This window comes from Phocoena phocoena, chromosome 16 (genome assembly GCF_963924675.1).
Source record: "Phocoena phocoena chromosome 16, mPhoPho1.1, whole genome shotgun sequence".
NCBI classification, from domain to species: Eukaryota; Metazoa; Chordata; class Mammalia; order Artiodactyla; family Phocoenidae; genus Phocoena; species Phocoena phocoena.
Window position 1 is genome coordinate 45345642 of NC_089234.1, and position 6446 is coordinate 45352087.

Below are 6446 nucleotides of genomic sequence, written 5' to 3' on the forward strand. Positions count from 1 at the left end.
CAGAACATGAACAGAACTCAGGCGTGTGTTATAGCTCACGTCCTGTAAATGCAAAGGCTCAAAGGGGAGACTCTGATTACCAGAAAGCACTCTGGACTTGATCTTGGTTTTGAGAGTGAACTCAACCAGGTGTTGTGGCTCCCAGATGCTCCCGCTGAGGACTGTCATCCTATCTGAGTCCCAGGTTCCCATCTCCAGAGCCTCACTGTCTCTCTGGAGACCCTGACTCCCACTATGACCTCTACTAGGAACTTCTGTTTATCGTGGGTGAACCCCATATGAGGCCCATCTTACCTGTTTCCTCATTCACCTTCACAGCAGTTAGTGATTCAGCTCATGAGGAACCTGAGGTTCAGAGAGGGAAAAGGGACTTGCCTAAGGTCACACAGCTAAAGAATCCCAGAGGAGCAGAGCTTTAAACCCAGATCCTTGCAAAGGCTGGTGGTTATTCTCTCACAGAGTACACTGAAGAAAATATTTTCAAGTTGTTTTAAAGTAAATCAAAGTCAAATAGGAAGTGGCTGCACTTCCCGAAGCTTCTGCAGTTTTGTCACTCTTGTTAAAGGGGAACTTGCAGTTTGCTCAGTCTCCTTTTCTGGCTGTCTGACCTCCTTCCCCAGGATGCACTGCTTAGAGAGATTTGGAACCCCCTTCCCTTGCCTTGCCTGACCTTGGGGGGTGGAGTCGAGGGTGTCATACAGCCCCATAGCCAAGGAGCTAGGAAGAGACCTAAAGACACTCTGGTCCAGCTGCCAGTGCAATCCTGGCTAAACTGAGACCCGAGAGACGTCACAACACATTGAAGTCATGTGCCAAGCTGATACCCCAGCGAAGCTCATACCCAGACTTCTCTCTAGTATGCCCCTTTGCCTCCTCTCCCTTGCTGTGGCACATTTCAGTAGAAGTTCTTAACCTGGGACCTGCAGGTCCAGGAGCACATGAGCAGGGGCTTACTGATCCTTCTGCAATGGTGTGCAAATTCAGTGTGTGTATGTGTGCACACACGGGCATGTTTCTGGAGACAGTGTGTTAAGCTTTCAGGAGACTCCAGAGGGCTCCATGACCCAGAATATTCTGAGCCGAACCGTGTCTCACAGGAAACTACCTCCAGCAGCTGCATGCAGCACACAGGTCTGGTGCCGTGGGTAGCGCTGGCTGGGGGGATGAGAGGACGTGGGGGACGAGGAGGGGCAGCGATTTTGTGCACCCAATGCAGCTCTGCAGCAGCTGGCACTCGGAGGGCCGGCACCTCTGGCTCCAGGCCATTGGGATATTAACCAGTGGTCATTCTGAGTACCTGTTTGGCCCAAAAAGCATAGCTGAGAGGATTCCTTTTTTCCTAGATCTCTTCTTCCATAGGCAAGGGCTAAGCTCAGTCTGGGGAGGGAGAATCCCGCGGGGCCAGGGAATATGTATATAAGGGGAAGCAGTAGGATGGGAAATGCTTTCTTGCCCCAGGGTGCCAGGCCTTGAAAACGAGGGCAGAAGCCGGAGACCTGGCTGCAGGGTTCTGGTTGCAGCACCGCCTCTAGGTGGCGACTGTCAGAAAGCTGTGAGGAGGGCCAACCTGCCTGGATGCAGAGGCCCGGGCTCTTCAGAGGAAGAGCAGCGATGTCAGGGGGCCTGGTGCTGGGATAGGCTCAGGGAGAGTGTTGGTGGAAGCCCAGGACCTCGAGGGTGGGGACGATACAGTAAAGGTGAGCTGGGGTCAGGGGGTAGACCAAGGGGAAGGCGGCGAGTGGAGGTGCCGGGTGGCTCTGCAGCTGCCGTTCCTGCTCTCCCTCGACTCCAGCTGGACTGTGCACAACGTCCCCCTGGGCTTCCAGCCACCAGGGCTGGGGCAGGGAGGGTGTGGCCAAGCCCAGGGGGTGAAGGTAGAGGAGCGAGGAAGGGCAAGGACAGCAGTGTGGAAGGGGATGGAAGCTGCAGCTGCTGCGTCCCTGCCCGCCATCCACATCCCAACAGCTGGTTTTCTCGGCAAAAATACGTTGCCAAGGGGTGGCCTGTGTCTGGCCAGACCCCCTCTCAGAGGCAGCCGGTACCAGCAGGCACTAAAGCTTCTTCCCTGGCCAACCTCCTGCCATTTGCCGGTTAACAGGTGCTAGCTAGGGAGGGCCCATTTAAAGGTTCATTGTTTTCTGCACCACCTTCCTGCTGGCCCTGGCTGGCATTTGAAAGTTGCAGCCACGGACTGCAGAGCAGGAGACTCAGGCTTCACAGGAATGCATGGCAGTGTCACCAGCACCTGCCCTTTCCCTAGGAGCCTCCTACCTCCTTCTGGTCTGAGCAGCCTGGGCTGAGAGGCTCCCAGCTGTGCCCCCACGTGCTCCGTCCTCTTTCTTTAACTCACCATGTCACGGTCTTTACATATTTGATTTTAATCCTGCCTAAAGAAGAACTTCAGAGTCATAGTTTTATAAGATGTTAGAACAGAGGTTACCAAGCACTCAGATTTCAGACATCCTCAGAACGTTTTAATTTGGATGCCAATACACTTTCCATTTTGCCGAGTTAGAACAACAGCAACCATCTATCATTGCCACTATTTTATGAAAGAGAGGGCATCGTAGGACTAATAAGTAGGCAGCACGTCGTCTTGAAATAAAAGGCTTTTGAATGCAGTGGGTGTAGCTTCATGAAAACGCCACTGCATTAGCTTTCTTTTTCTCCTTCTGCCGTTAGCCAGTAGGAAGTGGGCTGTAGTGATGGCCTGAGGAGCCGCAGAGCTGCCTTCTCCCATAATAAGCAGCTCCATGACCCCAAAAGAGGAAAGATGGGCCGCAGCTTTAAAGGCTTCATTGTCCTTTGTCCCAAACCGAAGGCCAGGGACAAAGCGAGGGCAGGCAGCGGGCCCACTGTCCTCAGCAGCCCCTCCTCACGGCTGGCAGAGCAGCTGCTGAAGTGGAAAGTGAAAACAATCCACTGCCTGCTCACTGGGACAGGTAACCATGGCTGGCTTGCTGCCCTGGGGCCCCTCCTCCGGGGCACAGGGAGCCCTGGCGCAGCCTGCGTCCTCGGGTTGGGGACAGAGCCTCCTCCAGCCAGGGAAGCAAGTGTGGAGGCCTGAGCTCTGTGCCCTGGGGCCTGGGGGAGGGGAGCAGGCTGGGACAAGGGAGGCTGGACTCCCGAGAGCCACAGGGCTTGGCCTGCCCAGCTGCACCTGTCACTCTGTGCTTTGCAGCCTGCGCCTGGGTGGTGGGCCAGCCCATCCTCTCCCCGACCCCTGCTTCAACCAAAGCAGCCCCGCTTTAATCCGTTTGTATGTTAAGCTTCTCCTAGGGCTTTGTTTAAAGATAAGATTGTCCTTTTTTAAAAGGTAGAAAAACACTCCACTGGAGATTCATTTAAGTCCTGCCCAGTGCATGAGGACAGTGAGTGTTTAACGGGAGGTTTCAGGAACACGCTCCAAATGGAGAGAAATCTCAGCTGGCTTTCTTCCCAGGGTCTGTGTGCCCGCTGTCCCTCAAAGCTCTCTCATTCACGTTACCCCCAGGATGCCTCTCAGGTACACATGCAGCTCACTTGAGAACCGGACAAGACACTGGGAGTATCAACATCAATGAAAACCTCCTCTACCTCCAGTTGGGTAAAGGAGGCACAAATGCAGTGCTGGCATTGGGAGAGGAATTCTGAGAGTGACCCCAGAGCTCAGGTCTGGAACACAAGGAGATGGAGGTGTTGCCGAGTTGGGGTGGGGGGGATGGGACATGTGAGAACCAGAGACCATGAGACTGGCTTCGGGCCACGCACATGATGGATGTCAGAGGCCACAGCAGTATGTGTTCTCTCAAAGAAGAGATTGTTTTTCTACAGAGCAAAGCTCTCCCCCCCCCAGTAAGGCTCAGACCCCGCCCGGCAATTTGAAAGAACCCTCAGTTCGTTGCCTCCCCCCAACCTTGTTCACTTATCTCCATCCCTCACCTGGGACGGTGTACCCCATTCTCTGTCCCTGCCACATAAGCTGTTTACCCTACAAGCCACCTTCTCCTTTCACTTTGCTCTCTGCAATCCAGGACGCTTCTGCACTTTCCTCCTGATTTCCTCTGAGCTTTCTCCCCCAGCCGATGTCACCCAGCTCCAGCTGGAGACACTCGGCTCGTTGGTCGTGTCCTTTAAATAAGCAGGCTCTTGAGGGCAAAGCCTTCCAGAAGGCCATTGCAGGGAGCCTCTCCTGTTTTACTCAGCACAGTATTATCGAAAGCCCTAGGCAAAGCCGCAGATGGGGCTCCCCGCCACGCACCTCACCTTCAACCAGAGCAGCCCCTTTAATCTGATTTGCATAACTGTTACATTTGGACAAAGAGTTCTACAGTTGAGAAAATTTCTAACTCATTGGAGATGGATATTCTCATTGTATAGATGGGAAAATCAAGGCCCAGAGAGGAAAAAGCATGCAACTGAAGCTACACGGGTCTTTAGCAGCTCCCAGCCCAAAGCACTTTAAGAAGCATCTTCTATTAATAACTAATCACTGCTTGATATAGAGAATTCCACTTGTAAGTGTCCCTACTAAATAGAGCAAAATGGGCATATTCCCCACACGCTTTGGGAGAAATACAGTGTTCATAAATGGAGTCATGTCATGTGTCAGCAGTTATACACACACACACATACACACACACACACACACAGACACATATACATACATATATATATTCATTTTAACTTTATTATTTACCGAATTAGTCAGGATAGCCTAGGTTATGCTGCAGTAACAAATCCCTGAAACACAGCAGAGGTTTCTTTCTCTTTCCCAGTCCATATTCGTTGTGGATTGGCAGAGGCACCCACAGAAGCACTCTGGGACCCAGGCTGACCATCAGGAAGCTGTACTTCCTGGGACATGTGGCTTTCTGGGTCACCACGACAGGGAACAGGAGAGCCGCAGGGTCATGCATTGGCTCAGATGCACTGGCCTGGGAGTGACAACAACACTTCTGTTTGCAGAGCTAGTCACGTGGCCCCATAGCTGCAGGGGGCGGGGGAACGGGAGCCATCATGTGATCATTCCAGGGGCAGTAATTGTCTCTACCACAGTCACCCAACTTTAAACAGTAAAATGTAGCCCATAAAAATCCAGATGTCTGGCTTCTCGTGAAACACCAGAAGATGTGCCCCTCTGGAAGAGGAATGTGTCCCCAAGTGCCCTGCCCAGTGTCCCTCAGCTGAGTTACTTCCCCGGCCCCTGGAGACTTTCGCATGATTTATTCCAGCTGTGTGTGCACAACTCTGGAAAGTTGACTTTGGGGGACCCCATGAGGCTTTCTGTATTCGTCCAATGATTTAACAGCCATTTGCGGACCTCCTGCAGCGTCCCATGCTTGCACTCCGTGCTGGAAACAAGTGGTGAGGCAGAAAAGCCACATCCCAGCCACACCACCCTCCTCCTGTCCTGGGAGAGTCCAAACAAGAGGCCGGCCCTGCAGGGGAGAGCCGAGAGCAGGAACTAGGCCAGAGAGGAACTGTTGCTGCTACTGCTGCAGAAGGGGTCTGCTCCGGCACGGGCTTCCTGGAGAGCGACGGTTTAGGGTACAGGACGAGGACGACGCTGGGTTCTGAGCGGAGAATGGCTGTACAAGCCCAAAGGGGGGAAAAAGCATAGAACCCATTAGGGGAACTGTGGAGCTCAGAGCAGGAAGTGGGGGGAGTGGAAGAGAAGCTGGCTACAGAGGAAGGCAAGAGAAAAAACCATCTCTTGTTATTTCTGGGTAAATCCAGCCCTTCCCATTATGAGCTTGCTTAAAGCAAGACAGTTGTGTCATGGACCCACAGAAACGGTGTTGACGGAGAAACCCAGCCTTGCCCTGAGCTGAAGCCAGCTTCTGCATTGGAAGCATTTGAGGAAGGACCCAGGCAGATCACTTTTTCCACAGGGTATATGAGGTGCTGAGGAACCGAAACCCTATTTTGAAATAGGCCAAGAAGAAGGCAGCTGGGAGTCCCCAGCTCCAGGCCCCCACGGTGCCGATGCCCTGTGCCCTACAGAGGTAGGGCTGGCTGCTGGCCACAGCTGGGGGCCTACCCTCTCTGCAGGCCACAGTTTGCCTCACTGTAGACTCAGGCAGAGGGGAGGAATTTAGGGGATGATTCTGATGTCACTGGGAAGCCCACCTCTCTCAAACCATCCCCCTTCTCTACGCCAGCCGTGTGTCCCCTGCCTCCAGAGTCAAATGCTCATTCAGGGCTGGTGTGGCCACAAGAAGGCTGGCACATCTTGTTTGTGGGTGGATCAAGCCAGCAGGGAAGAGTGTGCTGGGCTTGTCAGAGTCAGCGCCCCTCTGCCGCGACAGGCTCTGCTCTGAGGTCACCGATAACACAGCAGTTGGACCTGACCTTGACCACCTCCCGCCCACCCCCAGTAGCACTGGCACACACACAGGTCAGGAAGACGCGATTGAGCCAGGTTTGTGTGAACAGATGTTGGGGTTTTTTGTGAAGGAGCCAAG